The sequence below is a fragment of the Canis lupus genome, chromosome 11 (assembly GCF_003254725.2).
Source record: "Canis lupus dingo isolate Sandy chromosome 11, ASM325472v2, whole genome shotgun sequence".
NCBI lineage: Eukaryota > Metazoa > Chordata > Mammalia > Carnivora > Canidae > Canis > Canis lupus.
In genome coordinates, this window is record NC_064253.1 from 69,199,267 (window position 1) to 69,221,563 (window position 22,297).

The 22,297-nt window shown below is 39.2% G+C and overlaps 1 long non-coding RNA gene across 1 annotated transcript in view; it reads left to right on the forward strand.

The window, feature by feature from the left end:
* Window positions 1-8,222, forward strand: part of LOC118350293 (uncharacterized) — a 151,384-nt gene extending 143,162 nt beyond the window's left edge. Inside the window, exon 2 of the long non-coding RNA XR_004803801.1 lies at window positions 7,876-8,222. This is a non-coding gene — a long non-coding RNA (uncharacterized LOC118350293). The remainder of the gene's footprint in view (window positions 1-7,875) is intronic.
* The last annotated feature ends 14,075 nt before the right edge of the window (window positions 8,223-22,297 follow it).

Here is a 22,297-nt window from a genome sequence, read left to right on the forward strand (position 1 = left end):
ATCCCGTCAAGTGCCCCCCTCAGTGCCCGCCACCCAGTCACCCCCACCCCCCCCCCCCCCCGCCTTCCTCCCCTTCCACCACCCCTAGTTCGTTTCCCAGAGTTAGGAGTCTTTGTGTTCTGTCTCCCTTTCTGATATTTCCTACCCATTTCTTCTCCCTTCCCTTCTGTTCCCTTTCTTTTCTCTATAAAGATGTTAGCCTTACAAAGACTTGAAAATGCTAATCATTTCTCCCTTTCTCTCATAAGCTAGAACCTCTCCTTGTTAAACATTCATCAGTTCTTTTACTGCTTCTCACATAGCATTAGTTTCAAGTCTCTTCATAATTCTAGCCACTGATTCCAGTTACAATCATGAGCTTCTATCCAATTAGACAAATCTAGGTTCAAATTTTAACTACTCCACTTGGTAGATGTGTGAGATTCTTGAAAAATGCATGGTCTTTGTTAATCTCAATTTTTTTTACTCAGCTGGTAAGAGGTATTTATGTCTCATCTAGCTTGTAAAATCAACCCCATAAAGCTATGATGATAAATAAATGAGAATGCATGCATGGTCTATAACATAATATTTGATATATTTTGGTTCCTGGCATCTTCATTCCCAGAATCTCACTAATCTATAGGAATCTATTGTGAAGCAGCATCCTTTGGATCTACCTTGTGAACATTTGGTTAGATAAGAAATTATTTGACCTTCTGTTTCTGACCACTTGTAGAGAATTGAGTTCTAGTTCTTCCTTATATATTACCAAATTACAGTTTGACTTTTCTCTATCTAATCCTACTCCTCTCACTCCTTTACAGGTGTTCCTGAGAGCACTTTCCAATAAACCACCTGCATGCAAATCTTGAATGAGAGTCTGCTTTTCAGAGCACTCAAACTAGGGCACTCAGAAATAACATTGGGATTTGCGGGAGGGAGGTGAACTGAGGTCTTGCAGCAATGTCAGAAGGAACAATGAGCTAGCCAATTTCAGGTAATAATAGCAACGTGCCCTCACTTCATAGTCTCTTGAGGTGGAAAAGTCTGGAGAAAACAGGTGTTAAGTAGCCTCTATGTCACCTGGATTTAACTCAGTTTCTATTTAGACATAGAATTCTTGTCCTCTCTTTAGGGATGTTCAAATTTCATAAAGTTGGGGCTAGGGAGAAGAGATAAGAATAGAATGAGCAGTAGTTTGAACATATTAGACCCATCCTATTTTCCTTTCTGGGATTCAGTCCCCTACCGATACAAAGGATCAATCAAATTAGATAATTTCTGAAGCATTATTTGGCTCTATCCAGCAGTGTTCTATTTCTTTCCAGAACTTCATCAATTCTTCTCCTGTCCCTTAAATGGGAGTTTGAGCCCTTATGTGCAATTAACAAAGTGATACAACTGTATCTGATAATCCAATTGGTTATTTTTGAGGACATTCATAGTGATCTTATTTGAAAAAGTCTAGAGCTTCATGAAGATTACAATCTAGGTTGTTAGACATACAATTAAATAAACAATATGAAAGGGTGGCAAATAATAGAGAAAGTACGGGATGCTGTGGAAACACAGGAGTAGAGGGGACTCATCAATACAAAGAAGTGAGGAAGGCCTTCTCATAAGAAATGTCCTTCAGACTGAGACTTGAAAAATAAGCCTCACTGACAGATAATGAAAGAAGTTCTGGACAGGTGAAACAGATGTGAAACACTAGACGCTTCAGTATACCTGATGAGTTTGAGCAACCGAGAAAAGGCAACCCTTGCAAAAGGGTTTTAACTGTGGTGGAAATTATAAAAATAAACACTGTGCATCTGAAAGAAGGGTTATCTTATATTTTTTCACCTAACTTCGCTTATGCCCTTATTTGAATATGTGGATCAGCAAACTTGCATCACCTAGAGACTTGTGAGAAATACCAATTCTCAGGCCTCACCGCAGGCCCACTGAATCAGAATCTTAATGGTAGGAAGGTCTAGGAATCTGTTTCAGTAAGCTCTTTGGGTGATTTTTATGGACACTAGACATTGACAATCACTATTCCATATCATTTCATGAGTCAAAACTACCCTTCTTTTTTTTTTTTAAAGATCTTATTAATTTATTTATTTGAGAGAGAGAGAGACAGAGAGAGAGAAAGACAGAGAGAGAGAGCCAGCACAACAAAGGGAGAGGCACAGGGAGAGGAAGGAGAGAATCCCAAGCAGACTGCCCGCTGAGCATGGAGCTGACATGGGGCTTGATCCCACGACCCTGAGATCATGACCTATGCTGAAACCAAGAGTTGGACACTTAGTCAACTGAGCCACCCAGATGCCCCTCAAAACTACCCTTCTGATACATCTGATTCAAATCTTGATGTTTGAGCTTACATTCACAAAGACACAGAAATAAGCATCCAGTCCTGAATATTTGGTATTCAGAAGCCTGCCTCACATCCAAAACTCCAAATCCTCCTGCAAAGTCCCTAAAATTTGTGAACAAAACATGAGCTCACCAGACTCTAAAATATAGCTCTCAAGAGAGCATGATGTTTATAGGATTTGGGAATATCAATTATATGACAAAGACACTTTCCTCTCTGCAACTAGCCGACAATAGCCCTGTTTCTCCATAAATGTCACTAGTGGGGCAGGTCAGATATGATTTGGTTGGTGCTGCCATGTGAAATACCTTTTATGTGTCAGTTTTTAAATAAATGGAATAATTTAGCATCACCCTGATATCTTACATTAGCATGCTGAAACCCAGGCCACGATAAGAAAAACTGCCCTTCATTGCTAAGAGTCACGTTAGCACCTCTTTAGGGCAGTAAAGGAAAAGATAAATGATAATAGGAGAAAAAAAACACAATTTCCATCGTGCTTTCAGCTATGACTAAAGCCCAGTGTATGAGGCAGAAGCTTTTATGGAGAGATCATAACAGATAATGCATCATAAACACAACAAGCATCAAAAAGGACAAATAGCATGTCAAGAAGAAAGTCCTTCTATGGTAAGAGACTTCGTTAGTATACCTGGAAAATCCTCAAGGTAAAGGGCAAATCAAGCAATAACTTAGTGCATGGAATCTATAATATACAGCCAACCCCATCCCAAATGTTACTGTTTGTTTAAAGACTGAATTAATGCTTCCATTTTGCACTTCTTGGTTCATATGACAATTAAATACTTGAAGGAGGGAAAAAAGCAGGTTATATGACTTCTGATAAGACTCCTAAAAAGGGGGAATTGTGAAGTAAAGAGCTTTGGATAAGAATGTCACTCTCAAGGAAAATGAAGTGAATTAAGTGTTTATAGTTGCCAATCCTGGACTCAGTTCCAGACTTTCTTAGGATAATTAAACCCAGTACAATGCTCTGAACAACTAAACTGTCTCTCATTTAGTAGGCCCTACTTTCCTGAGAAGGCAATCTGGCTTTAAACAGTAAAAGTGTTTCTTTACCAAACACTCATACATAGTTTATTTACTCTTATGCTTATCTATTGGTTTTAGTTTAAGGAAATTAGATATTTGTATTGATCTTCCCCAAACTAGATTGAAGTTCCAAGATGGCACTCACCATGACATAGACATCTCAGTTTTCCTTAAAGCACCTAGTGTCATGCTTGGAACGTAGAAGGCCCTAATTAGTCTTATTTCCTTTATCATGTTCTTGGATCACAACACATGAAAACCCATCTGGATTCTAAGGAAGAGTTTCAAAGCCTCAGATTAAGTTGGAGCTTTGACTCATGTTTATCTGATGCATTCAGATGTATTTGTGATGAATCAAGCTTTATCCATGGCAGGATTTCATGCAAAGTTCATTGGGATGCTTGGTAATGGTTCTAACAGGACAACAAAACCATACCTCTTTCCTCAAAATCTACTTTTTCCACAGCCACATATGGCACAGTATAATGGCATTGCTTTCAGAGTAAACTTTCTTGGGCAATAGAATAACTCTGTCTATGGATGCTTTAAATGGGTTATTTGAAAAAATAAAAAAATAAAAAAAAAAATAAATGGGTTATTTGGCCTGTCAGAGTAGAGAGAGCAACCGGAGTGCTTACCAAGGTCATCTGGGTCCTCATCCCAGCTCCCTATGAACTGCCTGTATGAGCTTAGTCAATTCCTTTCTATCATTGGTCTTTGTTGTATTGATCTGTATGATAAAGTGGTAGAAGTGACCTCTGAGGGCCTTTCAGCTCTAAAATGTAAAGATTTCTGTCAATTTTGAAATCACCTATTTTTGGTTTTACCATTTTTACACCTAATTTTGCTGTCTCCTGTAAGGCATGGGAAGCTTAAGTGTTATAAATGTAGTGTGATGGATGTTTAAATTTTCCATTAATAAGACTATTCATCAAATACAGGTTGTATTAATATAGCAACTAAAATAGAACAAATGCTAATTTTAATGCCTTATAATAAAGAATGTTGATGGGCTAATGGAGAGGAAGGTACAGGGATATGAAAACTCTAATGTGAGAGAGAACGGCCGTGTTGTGATGAGTGTGGCATAGATTAAAGGAAAGGGCTGGGGAGTTCAGAAGGGGAGTTGGTTGATTGATGGAAGAGGTGGCATTTTCATCCATTCTTGAAGGATCCGTGTTGTTTTTCACATTGAAGGCCTCCAAGAGTTATGACTGATACATAAAGTGTGATGACTATGAGAGGGGCATAAAATTGGAAATGAAGGTTAAGTCTGAATCATGAAAGGGAACCAGGGCTAGGTGTAGGAGTCTGGAATGTTTTAAAATTAGTAGCTATGAACCCTGGCTGTACGCTGGAATCACCTGGGGAACATTTAAAAATATTTGTGTTGTGCATCCTTCCTCAGAAACATATTTCATGGTCTGCATCAGAGCCCAGGTTGATATATATATATATATATATATATATATATATATATATATATATATATAGAGAGAGAGAGAGAGAGAGAGAGAGAGAGAGAGAGAGAGAAAGGGCAAACACACACACATACATGAGGAGAGTGGTGAGAGGGTCAGGGGCAGAGGAAGGGAGAGAATTCCAACCAGACTCCCATGCTAAGTGGAAAGCCAGATGTGGGGCTCAATCCCAGGACCCCACGATCATGACCTGAGCTGAAACCAAGAGTCAACTGACTGAGATACCCAGGCACCCCTCTATTTTCTTTTTAACTCCACAGACAAATGTCACATGCAGCTACAGGTGAGAATCAATCCTTTAGGTTATGATGGGGCCATGGAAGGTGGGAGGCAGGTGAAGGATAGAGCTAGTAATAGTTCTATACAAGGTAATAGTCTTGTAATAGATTGGAAAGAGTTGTACCCTCTTGGCAATTGATATATGAATCTCTTTAGAAAGGATATCTTTCTTCTTAAAAGATATTCTTTATAGCAGAAGTCAGCCCTGGTTCCTGGCCAGGTATCATAAGGAAGAAAGAGTCTCCTCTGCATAATTAAAGTGAGAAGAAGACCAGAGCAAAGGCTGGCACCACGGAGAAAGAGTGACCTAGACAGGCTGAGATGAGGAGGAGATCCCTGGGAAAGGAGGTCCATCTGATGGGCTTCTTTCAAGTGCAATGTTGTTGCTATGCTACATTGCTCTCCCTCAGGAAGTCATAAATCTTCAGTGAAATACCTAAGAAATGCAATGTACTGGCTGTGGTAGTACTTCTTGTGGAAGGTCGTGGAAGACTAGATGGTTGTGTTGAGGATCTATTGGTGCTAAAGAGCTACCATGAACAACTAGCACAGCATATTCTAGGTTGGAGAAATGTAGAAGGGTGATTGCTGTGTCTTAGAGAAAGTTCTCAAACATGAATGAACCACAGAATCAATGAGGTCATTAATTATAAATGCAGCTGCCTGAGCTCAAAGTCAAACCTTATGCTAATGTTGGGTTTTGATGGTGTGGCTCAGTGCTCTGTACTTTTAACCTATTCTACAGGTGCAACCTGTGTCAGAAACCCTGAGTTTGGGCAAGATTTATATGAGGAATATATAAGAAAATGGGGAGATCTAGGAATATATAAGAAAATGGGGAGGCAGAGACGCTTAGAATTGCGAAGTTTTCCTAATAGTTGAAGACAGAGGGAAAAGAGATGCCTCAAGTCTAGGTATTAACAGCAGGTTTGTATGGAGAGGAGATGACTAAAAGAACAGAGTTGTATGAAACAAACAAACATTACCATCTGTCTGGGCCTGGCCAAAGACATAACAAACATCTGATTTTTTTTTTTTTTTCTCCTTTCTATTTCTGTTGTCCCCTGGGACAGATAGCTCTGGGCCTCATGGAATTATGAATCAGAGCGTTCTGACATATGCAGCTAATAGAACATGCATTAGCTTTAAAATTAGGAGCTCTGTTCTGAGTGCCTATGATTTCATTCTTTATTCCAAGAATATTAGCCTCTCCTAATATAGAAGGGATGTGAAATTTTCATACAAGTTTCACTGATTCTCTCACAATGGATCCACTACCCATTTAGTATTTTCTCAGTCAATTCTATTCTCTCTACTCAGGAGATCACAGGAATCATTCCCTGCCAGCTTGATTTCTGAATTACTGAAACTATTAACCATAGTGTCTTTAAGTGAGGAGTTCTAGGGTGTATATGCCTCCTGAAATTAAATAAAAATGTGTGTGTGTGTGTGTGTTTATTAGAAGTCTCCCTTCCTCCAGGGAGAGAATCCATGAGATTTTCCAAGAAGGCCACAACCCGTACATAATGCAGTGCCTCTGGGACATAAGAAAGAGCATGCTTAAATTCAAGTATTGGCTCTGTCTATGTGTGTAATTTGGGATGAGGCTATCACTCCAAGTTTTATTTCCACATAATATGGGGATATGAATTCAAATTATCTGGCATATTTAAACATGCCCAGTAGAAAGCCCTACACGCCATAAACAATCTGATGTACCCGGGAGGGGAGCACCATAACTGGATCCACCACACATTCCATTCTGGGGGGGGGGCATAAACAAAATAAATTTATTCACATTCATGGGATCATATTCATGATCCTTTTAACTGGAATATTGTGTCCATATAAATTAAAGTGTGCTCAGTACATTCACTATGAGAATTACCATGAGAATAAATGTAAGACCAATGGCATGGACCATAACGCCTACTGTTTACTGAGTGCTTACCACGTAAACGCTGTGTTTCACTTAAGCTTCACAGTCGCACTAGTTGGGTGTACTTACCTCCACTGCATGAATGAGGAAGGAAACCTGAGAGGGTGGGTGAGCCAACCAAGCTCACAGTGCCATAGCCAGGGTTAGCAATTGTGGGAAAGAAGAGCAATTTGCATGAAAGCTGCTCTCACTTCCCTGAAAAGACAGCCAAAGGGAAGGGAGGTTGCTTTTTTTCCCATGAGACTCCAGAAGGGAGGGGGACCACAATCAGGGAGCGCTTCCTTGTGAGGTTGAGAGTGTCTCATCATTAGAAATATTCAAGGAATCTGTCTAGGGGATTATGGATGAGATTCCGGATTCGGATGGAGGTATTGGGGTGCCCAAGTTAAGGAGTCTCTTCCCAAAGTTGGAGCCTGCATTTGCATGATAAAAAGTGATCTCTGTAAAATCCTCTGGAGGAAGTGGCCCTTTTGACTGGGATTTCACAGTTTGCCTTAAAGAAACCTGATGCATAGCCTGGTTCTGTCTGTGCACCCTCCTGAGATAAATAGTTGTTGCAGTGTCTGCTACTGATCTCAGATACAAACGATGCTAGTAAATGCTCTCAGCGCCCTTGGGAGGCGCACCTGAAAGGTAGTTTGTTTGTTAACTTCTGGCATAGGAGCACTTCCTTCAAACATTGGCTGGGGGAATCAAATGAGATAATGTATATAAAATTGTCTGACATATAGTAAGTTTTCAATAAATATTAGTTGAATCTATTTCTGTTCTGATAGGCACAGACAAATGCCACTCAGATCCCCTATAAGGAAGAGGATGCTACCCAGGTACTGGGAATGCAGTCACCAGAGAGCCTCCAACTCCAGTAACTCAGGTCCCAACCCAGCTGCTGAGAACTGGCTCCTGGAGCTCATACTCTGCTGGGAAAGTCTACGTCCAGAGACTGAGAGAGGTATAAACCCTCAGCCATTTGGATCTAATGAGGGACACTCCGACAAGCCCTTCTCCAGACGGACTGAGCCTTGGTCAGTCCTGCGTGGCTGTGCTTCTCCCTCTATCAATCCCACACCTTCTCTCTTCCTCTCATGTATATTGATCCCTAATAAACATCTTGCATTCTTAACTGCATCTCAGTGTCTGCTCCCAGAGAATCCATCCTGCAACATCGGCCCATATCCCACAAACCCATAAGTAAATTGAAAGATTCTCATGTCAGCTTCTTGGAGTGTACTACCTAAGCTCAGGTGTTTCTCTAGCCTTCAGTGTACTGGCTTATAGTGGGAGTCTTGGGCTAGGCAACCTCTATTGGTTCTTGCAGTGCTGACTCTGCACAAGTTTTCATTGCTTCCATTCATATTCTTCTCATCACACCCACTAGGAAGCCACCTCCGCATCTTGTTTCCTTCTCCATGTTCCCAAAGCATCCTGCATTCACCGCAGAAAACCCTTCCAAGTGCAATGTCATTTAGCTTTAGCATGTCTGTTTTCCCTACTTGATGGATGCCTTTGGATCAAAGACACTGTCTCTCATTTAAAGTCACCTACAGCACCTCCTGCTGGGTCTGGAGCCTTGAAGGTATTCGATAAATGGGTGTTCAATAAATAAAGCCATACAGACACTCTCCGGGTCCCTTTGAGTGAGGAATACATAATGAATGGCACTCCATAACCCTCTTTTCTATTGTCCTCTTCTTTTGGTAAACTGTATCCCACTTAGTGAAGATCCATTTGTTTTCAAATGAATTGCTGCAGGACATAAACATGTCCAAGTAACTGGCCCATTAAATGAAGACAGGCACTGCATTTTAATCACCTGTCATAGTCAGGTGGTACAAAGCAACAAAACATCATTCTTTTCCAACCAAGCATGTCTTTTTTTAAATGAAATTAGAGTTGCTTTGTATTAATTTATTTTGTTTCCTTATAGGAAAGCAAGATGAGATCTGCCAAAAGACAAAGGGCAATGGGGTAGCTAGACAGACCAAAAGATGGTAGAAAAATTGGGAAGGAAAATGAAGTTATATGTATTAAATGCCTAATACCTGTCAGGCACTATCCTAAGCCCTTACCATATATTTAATTTAATAATTATATTTAACAGACAAGAAAGCGGAGGCACAGGTTGGTCTGTGATTTGCCATGAGTCCTACAAGAGTGTTTGCAGAGGTAGAAATAGAAACTCAGGTATTTTGTCTCCAATGTGCTGATCTGTCTAAACAAATAAGTGGACATGTAGAACTGTGATGTATCCAGCATATCAAAGCGTCAAGAATGGCATGTGTAGATTGGTCAAAGGGCAAGAAGGGTAGGGGGAGTGAGGGAGAAAGAGAGAGAGAATTACCTCTAATAGTGTAATCAAATAATACCTATCTCACTTATATGTTCAATCTAAAAATCAAAAATAGGAAAAAAAAAAGTTGAATCATAATAACAGAGAGTAGAATGGTGGCAACCAGAGGCTGAGAGGTAAAAGAAAGGGGAGATATTGAACAGGGTATGAATTTCCAGCCATAAGATGAATGATTCAATTCTCTAGACCTAATGAATAGCATGGGGACAGTAGTTAATAACAACATATACTTGAAATTTGCTGGAGATAGTAAATCTCAAATGTTCTCACCCCAAAAATAAAATGGTAACTTTGGGGAGTGACCAGTTATGTTCATTTGATTGTAGTTATCATTTCATCATGTATACATATATTAAAACATCACACTGTCCATCTGAAATATATATAATTTCTATTAGTCAAAAATACACAAGAATTTTTAAAAACTACTTATTGAGTAGAAAGCATTGGCCTAAACTGGGTGACATGTATAATTGTAAAGTATATTTCCTAACCCACAAAGAACTTCAGGTATACAATTCGTTGGGGACACAAGACAAAAAAAGAATTAGCTACCCAGGGCAGTGGGCAGGAATATTACAAGCCCTGCACCATATATTCAGAGTCAAGAGCTTGTTTCAAATAGAGTAGTCAAAATTGACTGGAAGGAAAACCTCTTCTCACTCCTAACTAATCTGGTGATGAATGTCAATAAAGTCCTGTTTTCTCAGCCTTTCTCTGGTCTCTCCTTCCAGGGTCTCCCCATCTAATGTATTCTCTACAATTACCAGAGGGAGCCTCCTGAAAACAGTCCCCAGCATGACCCGCTGTAGCTTAGCCATGCAGTGGCTCTCTGTCCCCTGAGGATAAAGGACCTGGCTCTACACAACTACGAATTTTTTTTTTTTTTTTTAACTATGAGGTTTTTGCATATCTACTCACTAGCCAAATTACTAATTGCTCTAAGAGAAGAGTAAAAGAATATCCAGGCTTTCTAGAATCAACCCTATAGCCAGACAGTGTGTGTCCCATTTCAAGATGTCACGTGCTCGTTGCCCTGAAAATTGTCCACATTTCTTCAGTTTACTTTCAAATATGAATTGCCATGTAGAGTGGCAATAGATCTAGAGTTTGCCTATAACCATATCCAGCTGTGTACCATATTTTAAATAGAGAATACATAAGATATGGAAGGATCATAGAAATCAGGCTCCCTAAAAACACTATTCATTTCAAACAAAGGCTCTTGGCAGAAGAAAGCCTTTGGGTTAGAAAAACCAGGACTCAAAATAGAGGGCTGCTTTGAAGCTGGAAGCTGTTCTGGTGAAAAAACCATAGAAAAGCCAATCCTATCTGTGAAGATTTTGCATATGGGTGTGTAATATAGACATAGAGGTCCGATTTCCTTTGCAGAGAAGGAATGTAGCATTGTGACGTCTCTGAAATCCTAAACCTGAACAGGGGTCGGAGGGAGTCATTAGAGGCTGAACACATATGCCAAGGTATGCTTTATGAATGCTAAAGCTGAAAGAATCACTTTTAAGGACGTACACAGGTTTCCTTCCTGGCCACTCTGCATCCGGCCTTTCTTAAAGGGTCTCTCTTGGAAAATAAAGTCAGTGATTTTTTTTTTTTTCCAATGGACCCACAAAGCAGGAACAGATGTGACATGAGTAACCTCTACTTTGTGCATACCTCAGAGAAAAACGACACGGACTAAAGCAGGGGATCTGGCTCCATGCCAGAGAGAAGGACAATTGGAGTTGAGGTCTCTAATGACATGGCTCACCCCAGCTCACTCCTTTGTGCTTGCGTGGGGTGTGCAGGTGGGGAGAAAGGGCCGTGTCTACTCATTGGAAGCATAAATGAAATATGTGCAAAAGTCTACCATTTTCTTCAGCCCTATCCTCTCTTTTTCCCGTATCAGAACACCCATACAACCGTAGCTGACCAGCTCTATCTTTTTTTAAAGACTATTTAATTTTCATTAAGAGACACAGAGAGATGCAGAGACACAGGCAGAGGGAGAAGCAGGCTCCCTGTCGGGACCCAGATGTGGGAATTGATCCCAGGACCCCAGGATTATGCCCTGAGCCAAAGGCAGATGCTCAACCACTGAGCCCCCCAGCCCCCCGAAGACCATCTCTTAATGCATGGGGGATGTGACAAAACATATGCCCACAGCTTGGCTGCCAGTCTGACACCCTGAGTTACAATTCTGACACTGCCACCTACTAACCACATAACTTGTATAATAAATATCTACGCTCTTTCTCCTTCTTTGTTACATACACAAGGGGATCATCTGCTCTACAGCGTTGTTTTTAAGCATTGGTAGGTAGCACGTAAAGGACACCAAGAATGATGCCCAACACACAGCAAGTCTTCATTACGTAATATTTGCTATAATTATTAAGAATTCCTTTCCATTGTGTTTGATATTTATTTGGGTCCATTTCTTATTTCTTCCTCAACAGAAAGCAAGCCCCTCGAGTGCAGAAAACTGATCAGAGTCACCTTAATATCGTACTGTTTCAACTCCGTTTCAGTGGTGTGCTGGTAAATGTTCAACAACTGGCTCCCCCAAAAAAGGAAGCTCAGATTTGTAATGTTTGCCAATTTTTGTGGCGTGAATGCTCCCACCATGGTCGTTTTCAAGCTATTAACATGACGTCAACTGACTCGCAAAATTCCTGAAAACTTAACAATGGTCTCTTGTGGGGCAATACAAGCCACCTTTGGTACACCACTGAATGTATGTACTAAAGAAATGTGAAAGAATAAGCATGTGTATAAACAAATGGAGAATTAATGATTCACACCAGGGATTCTCAATGGTTAGAGAGCCATAGCATGCTACTATTTATTTTTTCCCAGCTGTATTGAGATATAATTAACAAATAAAAACTACATATATTTAAGGAGAATATAATGTTTTGATATACCTGTACATTCTGAAATGATTATCACAATCAAGCTAACTAACATATCCATCTCCTCATGTAGTTTTATTTATTTGTTTGTTTATTGGTATGGCAAGAACATTTAAGATCTACCGTCTTGGCAAATTTCAAGTACATAACTCAGTGTTATCAACCATAGTCACCATGCTGTAAATTAGATCCCCAGAATGGATCGATTATATAAGTGAAAGTCTATACCTTTTGACCAGTATCTCTCCTTTCTCACAACACTGAACCCCTGGCAGCTACCGTTCTACTCTCTGTTTCTAGGAGTTCCTTTTTTTTTTTAGATTCTACATATAAGTGAGATCATAAAGTATTTGTCTTTCTGTGTCTGGCTTATTTAACTTAATTTAATGTCCTCTAGCTTCATACATATTGTCATAAATATTAGGTGTTCCTTCTTTTTATGGCTGCATTATGTTCCATTGTACATATACTACATTTACTTTATCCATTCATCTATCCACAGACACTTTAGATGTTTCTGTAGCTTGGCCATGGTAAATAATGCTGCAATGAACATGGGGTATAGATATCTTGTCTCTAGTTTATTGCGTTTGGCAGTAATCTTTGTTATACTCCTGAAAGAGGTCTCTGGATCAGTAGGAATATTTATTGACGATTTCTACAGAATATTGGTCCCTTGGTTATCCCAAGAAAAAGAAAATCTGGGGTACTGTCACATGTTACATGATTTTTTTGTGAAAATTCAAAATGCACATGGTATATTAAAGACCCTGATAAGTCTTACGGTAAAGAAACACAATTCTTTAAAGAAATATTTCTTAAATATATTTGACTACTAAAACTGGTTTGACTGGGCAGCTAGCAACATCATGAAGAATTAATGTCTCTGAAGAACACACAATGAAATAAACTGACAGAAATATATTTTTTTAACTATATATAAAGGAGCATGGGGGCCTGGGTGCTCAGTCAGTTAAGTGTCTGCCTTCGGCTCAGGTCATGATCCCAGGGTCTTGGGATCAGATTGAGCCCTGAGTTGTCATCATTACAATCATTCTCATTGGGCTCCCTGCTCAGCAGGGAGTCTGCTTCTCCTTCTCCCTCTTCTCCCTGCTTCATTCTCTCTCTCTCTCAAGTAAATATTATTTTTTTTAAAGAAAGGATTAATTGTCTTTGGTATTTTTGGAGAATATATATATATATATATATATATATATATATATATATATATATATTTAACTGGGAACAATTTTACAATATATCTTGGATATTCATCAAAACAAAAAAAATGTATTAATAAAAACAATAGCTACCATGTGTCAAGGGCTGCCAGTGCCCCATTCTGCAAAGTAGATAAGATTACCCCATTGTACAGATGACAAAATGGAGATTCAGAAAATTTGAATTCATTTCCTTCCTCTAACACTGTTGAGCAGAATGCAAATCCAGATCTTTCTGTCCCCAGCCTAGTATTCTTCTACAACAATAGACATGTGATGTCATTATAAAATGATGATCATCAGTCTTAACCCTTCACTCTTCAGGGGCACCTGGGTGGCTCAGTGTGTTGAGCCTTTGGCTCTCCAAGTTCTGGAATTGAGCCCTGCAAAAGGCTTCCTGCTCAGCTCTTCCTGCTCTCCCTCTGCCCTTCCCCACTGCTCATTCTTTCTCTTTCTCCAAAAAAATTAATAAAATCTAAAAAAAAAACCCTCTTTACCCTTCAAAGCAATTTATGTTATATATATATATATATATATATATATATATATATATAACATGTATATTTTATATATATGATTTTTAGGTAATCTCTACACCCAGTGTGGGGGATCAGCATGACCTTCAGATTGAGAGTCACATGCTCCACTGAATGAGCCAGGCATCCCAGTTATATTATTTCACTTTATCTTTTTCCACTATTTCAACAACTATTTCAAATTTCTACATTTTCTCTGTCATCCCACTCACAGATAATTATTTCACTTCCTTTTAACCAACTGTATAAAAACACTAGAAATCAACATTCTCAACTGCCTACAACCTGACCTATAAATTTAGTTTTTTTGTGACCCATCCTCACATCTTCCCTGTTTATCTCAAACAGGGGATGGGGCAAGGGGTGGGAGGCACCTGGGTGGTTCAATAGGTAAGCATCCGACTCTTGGTTTTGGTTCAGATCATGATCTCAAAGTTGGGGTATTGGGACTCTCAGGCTCAGTACTCAGTGTGGAGTCTGCTTGAGTTTCTCTCCCCTTCTTCCTTTGCACCCCACCATATTCTCTCAAATAAATAAATAAATAAATAAATAAATAAATAAATAAATAAAAATAAATAAATAAATAAATAAATAAATCTTTAAAAAAAAGAACGAAAAGAAAAACGTCTCTACATCTGTGCTACATACCCAAGTCCCTTCTTGACTTGTCACATTCCTCCTTTATCCATACTCCTGTTTCCTTCCCTGCTTCTTCCCTCCCACTGGATTACTCCATTTTTAGCATCTTTATTTCTCACCCTTTAAACTAGCAATCTATAATAATCCTTCCTCTTCCCTTTTCCTCCCCATTTCTCTTCCAATTCTCTCTTCCCTCTCTTTTTTAGCCAAATATTTTGAAAATCTTGTCTACACTAGCTGTCTACATATTTTCACTTCTTAGCCACCTTTCAGACCTCTCCAAGTAGGCTTCTCCTATGCTGCCACCAAAGGTCTTTCAGCCAGATCATCAGTGACCTCCTTTTAGCTGCATGTTGGAGCATTTTTCAATTCTTAATTTAATTAAGCATGCCTTTTATCCTGAGACATGCTGTTCCCTTTGCTTCATTGATAACTCATTTGACTTCTTTTCCCTCCACTTCTTTAGTGACTTTGTCTCAAATTCCTATGGAGGCTTCTTTTCTTCAGCCTGTCCTCTAAAATAAATTCCAGGCTCATATTTCTTCTCAGTGGGCATGCTTTTCTTGAGAGATCTCTTCTACTCTCTTGGATTCACTTAAAACCTTTATGCTCATTATTCCACATCTACATGCAGCCGAGAAGAATCCTTGACTTCAAAGCATAGTCAATTTTCTATATGAAATTTCACCTTGAATGACCTGTTGTAGCTCAAAAGAATTGCTAACAATCTCCTACTCTCAATATACTTGACCAGCCATGTTTCCCCTTGAGAGTAAATTTCACTCAGATTCCTAAGCCAAATGAGTGGATGGATGGATGAATGAATAGTAATCTTCAACTTTCCTCACTCTGTCTTACCTCAAACTTAATCCATCATCAAGTCGCTAGATTTCATCTACATAATGTTTTTATGATACACTGATTTCTCTCTAACACACTGTAAGCATGCTATGATCCAATCTTTTCCTGCTTGGGTATCAACAGCATCCTCCTATCTGAACTGCCAACTTCTACTCTTGTCCCTGTAGGCCATTCTTTATTCTAAATCAAGAAATACATTTCTAAATAGAGTTAATGTCTGATTTTTTTCAGTCTTCATTTTAAAGATCCTCCCATGGTGTCTCTTTGCTCTCCATTCATTCTTAACATCTAAAGTTATTCAAAGTATGTAAGCTTTTGCCTGGAGCATTTTTATTCCCCAATCCTCTGTGCACTACACCTCTAGTAAACACATGCGCACACACACTCATACACACTTCAGTTGTCGTGACCAATTCTTACTCATCCTCCATGTCTCATCTAAAAGTCATTTCCTCAGGAAGCCTCCCCTCCTCCAATTCCTAAGGTTTCCTTTCCATGGATTCTCATATATCCCTGAACTTCCACTGGCATGGTATTCACAAGGATTTTTGTAAAATCACAGGCTACTTCTTCAGTATGTTTGAGTTACGTGTTTTTGAAAAAATGCACAAGACCTAAAAATTCCTATATAGAACAGTTCCCATGAGAAATAATAGCAAAAGAATGGGTTCCAGGATTTCTATTACATTTTGCAATCTTGGAGATAGCACGTTTATATTACCTTAGTGTATAATCATATTATGCAAATTGCCTGTATTCATATAATTTGCATTATACAAATTCATATTATGTGAATACAGGAAAGAAGAATTTCAGTTAAAATGGTAATCTAGCGTATGTATTTTTCTATGTTTCCTTTTGAATCACCATGAAAATGATGGTAATGAAACTAAAATGTATAAATTCATGAGGATGAAGAGAACCAGAGAAAAAAAGACCTGGAAAGGGGGCATTACCAAATTTTTGTAAGATGGAAAGCAGATGAGTAAGTTGTAACTGACCTAGCAGGAAAGTCCTGAAATCCAAGTGTCTTTCAAAAAAAAAAAAAGTTTATTTGCATTATAGAACCCCAGAAAATCTCAAAAAGTAGAGTAGCTAGATATCTTGAAAGGTATAAGGCTGAAAGCAGACTGATCAAGAATCTGAACAAGGAGTTAGACCCTCATAAATTCTTCTATGCCCTGTGCTGCCAGGTAACTGTTACTTCATGATCGTAGCAAAAGGCAAGCAAGCATTTTGTTATATGGGGATGTAGAATGAGGGGTGCTTTAAGTTAGAAAGACTAGTCAAGCAGAGGATGAGATACCATTTTAAAAAAAGCTTTTATTTATTAATGAGAAACACAGAGAGAGAGAGAGAGAGAGAGAGGCAGAGACACAGGCAGAGGGAGAAGCAGGCTCCATGCAGGGAGCCCGACATGGGGCTCGATCCCGGGACTCCAGGATCACACCCTGGGCCGAAGGTGGTGCCAAACCGCTGGGCCACCAGGGCTGCCCTGAGATACCATTTTGAAAAGAAGGAAATTAAATAAATATTCTGAAGGGTGACCACATATTCCCTACTCTCTCTGTCCAACTACCATACAGACAAGAAATGGGGGAGGGGGGAGATGCTGGTTGGCCCAGAAGAAGAAACAGAAATGACTTTTGAGGATCCCAGTGAAACAACTGGGTACTATTAGATCAACATGCAGAGAGGATAACTCCATAATCCACAAACCCCAATGATGTGGCAAGTTTTTATTCTTTATTCCTAAATATCAACAGCTGAGGATAGGCCCTAACATTAAAGACAAAACTCAAAATGTAAAACTACACTCACAAGTTTATAATAATTATAAAATAAATTGTTACATCCTCCAACCAAGAATGCAATGCTGTGAAAAGGAAGGATCTGAGAACAAAGAAAGAAGTTATTAGAAATTAAAACCATGATTTCCCCTCAAAAATAGTTTCAAATTGATTTGAAAATAATATTGAGAAAATATCCCAGAAAACAGAGAAAATAGGGGAAGAAACTGTTGCAACATTTGAGGATGGACCAGAAAGTCCAGGAAATAACTAATAGAGGCTCCATAAAGAAAGACCAGAGAGGGTGCCTGGGTGGCTCAGCAGTTGAGCATCTGCCTTTGGCTCAGGTCATGATCCCGGGCTCTTGGGATCCAGTCCTGCATTAAGCTCCCCACAGGGAGCCTGCTTCTCCCTCTGCCTGTGTCTCTGCCTCTCTCTGTGTGTCTTTCATGAATAAATAAATAAAATATTTTTTAAAAAGACCAGAGATAATAGAAGAGAGGGAATGTGTGTGTGTGTGTCTGAATATCCATGTGTGAGCATATGTGAAATAATTATATACAAGTAGAAATCAAGGCTCACCATAGTGAAAATTCTGAACATTGATGATGTTGGGAAGGTGATAAGAATTTTCAGAAAGCATATGAAAACCGTTCATGTACAAAAAATATTGGAAATCAGAATGCCATCACAGTTCTCAACACAATACCAGACACTAGAAGAAAATGGAGCAAGGCCTTAAAATTGTAAAGAATTCCTAACATTTAATATCTAGATTCTTAGTCAAATATAAAAGCAAAACACAAAAGCAAAAGACAGGTTGAGATATGCAAGAACTCAAAAAATTAAGTTTACCCAGGAAGCTCATTTGTTCCAATAAAATAAGTAACGAAAATGTAAATAAGAGAAGGATGGTATTAGGAAATAGAAGTTTGTCTACTGGAGAGCAGACAAAAAGGATGATGATGAAGGGAAATCCAAGTTAAGAGCTTGCTGCAAAATCTGGAGAATAGTTAGTAGTGAGCTGGAGCCCAAGGATGGTGGCTTCCAGGACAGGGTCTCTAAGGGTAAAAAATAGATGATATGTACATATATGCAGTTGTATTTCTTTTGTTTTTAACCAAAATAACAAAAGTTGTATTGTTCTAGTGGATATTTAGAGATTTAAAAATATCCCTGAACAAATGGATTGTTGAGGCAATTCTAAACCCAAGGGAAAGGAAATTTATACAAAGAAAGGAAATAATTATGCTGTATTTCATGGCTCAGCTCTGAAAATATTTACATAGTCTAATAATATAAACACTAAACCTTGATTTAATTTAAAATGTGATAGAACTATCTTGAGAAGTTAAGGAAAAGAAAATGTGTGTGCTTATGTGTTGGTACGAGGACTAGGCCGCGGGGCACATTATAAGACAGCAGCCAAATCTTCATCATACACGGTTAACGGTCATTGGATAATGTCCAGAATTAAGACTAAAAATATATATTGCATAATTTAGAAAAATGGAAGCAGGTACCCAGATAAATATTTTGAATGTGTTGAAACTGTGAGCCTCAGGGAAGTAGGACTCAGTGGTGAGGAGTGGTGAAGGATTGCTATTTTGCTAAAAGTCTCATACTATTGTTTGACTTTTTAAAATAGCTCCATAAAACAACGAAGCAGGGGGACCGAATGAGGAGGAAACGCTGGTAGTTGTGACTCCAAGACCATGTTCTTGCCCTTGAATTGAGAGCTGAATTCAAAAGTGCTGATTATATTCTTATACTTTGTACACACATAAAGCTTACATATACCACATGTATGCAGAAACACGTGTTAAGGAAAACGAAAGACAGACTAGGGGAAAGACTTCAAAACAGGAGACCTCACCCTGTTAAATGTGTTAAATGTTGAAGTTTTGGGAAATGGGAAAATAGATTTCCCCAAGTCTCTAGAGACCACTGGCTACAGACTCTGCAGTAAGCTGCTTTCTCTTTGACTGGAAAATAAATAAATAAAATAGCTAAATGACAAGGGTCTATAGTACCCAAGTCTCTGGTTGACCCTCCCAGGTAAATCATGTTTGCTGGGTTTGAAGAGAAGGTGCCGTTGTCAGAAGCAAGGACCGTAGAAGCCACTGGTTGAGAGAACGCTGCATTTCACGGATTCTATTGCTACAGGCTCTTGCACAGAGCAGCCCCTGGTTGTACTTGCCTCTCACCCTGGAATTTGTTGATAAAAACAGTGGGAAACTCACATCAACATAGATCTAAACATTGTTGCCTACTCTTCCTAATGGATCTCAAGCTGGGCAAAATTATATTTACTTAATTGCTACCTTCCCTGTTTGTCCACAAGCTTGTATCTTATTCATTCTTGGATCCCCACTGCCATTTTCCTGGCACATTGTGGGACCTAATAAATAGTTATTGAACTAATGATTAAACTATGATTCCTACTGATTTCTGTTCTTTCCTTTCCTTTGCCTTTTTTTTTTTTTTTTTTTTTTTTTTTTTTGCTATTGATTAACCTGGGGTTTGAGTTTCTAAAAATTATATAGGTTATAGGCAGCCTTTATACTTACTTTATTGATCTGCTTCCTTCTAGGATAGATTGGTAAGAACATGAAATTCAGCAACAGACTCCAGTTCAATTCTTGGTTCTGTCCTTCCCTATCATTTTGAGCAACCTTGCATAGCTCTCTGAGCCTAAGTTCTATCACCGATGAAATGATAGTAAGACTTTCCTCATGTTATGAGGAGGGAATGAGTCAATATATGTGTATTTTGTAGATTATAGAGTATGTAAATGTCAGTTGTGTCTATGACCAGAGTCTTTCTGACAGATATTTCCATGTATTGCATCCACTTGATTCCCCTCTATACCAGTCCTTTTACCAAATTGAATTAATAAGTGAGAAATTTAAGTAAAATAGGAATCTTCCTGTGTGTATATTATGAATTATTAAAATAGAAATTGCCACAAATATTTATGTCTATCTCCTTAAGTTACAAAGCATCAATTATGTGATGCTTTCACGAAAGATACTATATTCTTCATCAATTTTCTGATAAATCTACACAGAGTTGATCAGTTCTATTATATAATCATTAAGATACAGGGAAACATTGAATCATCTTTTTTTTTTTTCTAAGTAGCCTGAGTTTTTGACAAGAACTTATAAAGATCAGTTAGGTTTTATTGAAGAATAAGGAAACTATTTTTATTTATCTTTTATTTTTTTAAAAGATATTATTTATTTATTCATGAGAGGCACAGAAAGAGGCAGAGACACAGGCAATGGGAGAAGCAGGCTCCCTGTGGGTAGCCTGATGCAGGACTCGATCCCAGGACCCCAGGATCATGACGAGCCAAAGGCAGACACTCAACCACTGAGCACAGGTGCCTCGCAAAGGAACTATTTTTAAAATTAGTTATTTCATTATTAGGTCTCTGTGTATGGACGCCTCTTAACGGATCAGTTAATGCCTTCGCAATGAAACAAAGGCTAGACCTCCTGTAATTATATATAAAAGAATGTGATGTGGTCTAACAGGCCAAGGTTTTGTAGAGACATGCCCTGAATTCAAATCCCAAGTCAATCACTTAATCTGCCTGAACCTCAGTTTCCTTCTGTGGAGAACAAACAAACAAGCACCGAGATGCTAGTAAGGTCAAAAGAAATTGCGCCCGAAGTCCGTGGTTGGCACTGGATGCTAGCAATCGTTGTTGCTCTGGAGTCAGACTTCAGGCCTTGGAAGCTCCGGCGCTCGGATACCATCTTCTGTCTATGCGGTGTTTACGTACTAAATTGGATTTGAGGCAGGTGTTTGCTACAAGCTGGTTTCCCCTAAGAAGACACGTGAGCTGCCCGAGTGGGTACAGGAGGCGTAGCATCCTGGGGAGGACAGCAAGGCTGGGCTGCATCTGTGGAGCTGTGTCACACACGATCAGAAAGCCACAGGTGCCAGGGCAGGGCTGAGTGCTGTACGTGTGGATGGAGAACGAAAACAAAGAGAGACAGCAAACCAAGAGTGTCTGCTTGCTACCCCTAAAGCACAACTGCCGTCAAAGGAGGGGAAGCCTGTCAGCTAGAACGAGCTTTGTCCTTTTGAAAACTCGAACGGCTTTGGATATGTTTGATATTAAAACCTGAGCAAAAATTGAACACCAATAAAAAATAAATTTATTATTAAAAAAATAAATAAAAAATAAATAAAACCTGAGCAAAGGGGCAACGCCCTGCTTTTCGGGTACCCACGACTTTCCAGGATGGAGAGGGTGCATGGAAGAAAAAGAAAAGAGAAAGACAGAGGCAGGGAGGTTTATGGCTAGCCTTTCAGGAAAGCCCCCAAAATTCTCCAGTAAAATCTACCAACCTGTTGCTGCCGCTATGTAAACTGGAGAATATAGTGCCTAAGTCAATGCAGTGAGGGGGAGGGGTGGTAGGTAGAGTATCAGATCATAAGGGAAACTAAAAATCTTCCAGGGATTCCCATAGACCTTGGGTGGGACTTCGGACATCCCCAGGCCAATCTAGGATGTGAAGCAATTTGATGAATTGTCTGCATGTATGTGTGTGTGTGTGGTTGGGACACTGAACTATTCAGAGGTTATACATGAAATGGTGTATTATTATCACCATTTTCCAGACAAAGCTAGAAGATGTTTAAAATGACTTGTCCAAGGTCACCCAGCTAAGTATGGGGTGGGGGAGAGGCCAATATTTGCAGCTATGTCCATATGTCCCCAGAAACAAAGCCTTTGGTTACCATGCCTTGTTTTCTCACCCAGACTATTTCCCAGAATATCCAGTGGGATCAGCTGGGCTGGCTAAATCAGAATTCACATCAGAGCTTTTGGTCAAAACAGATAAGCAGGCCCCAACTGTGTATACTCTGGTT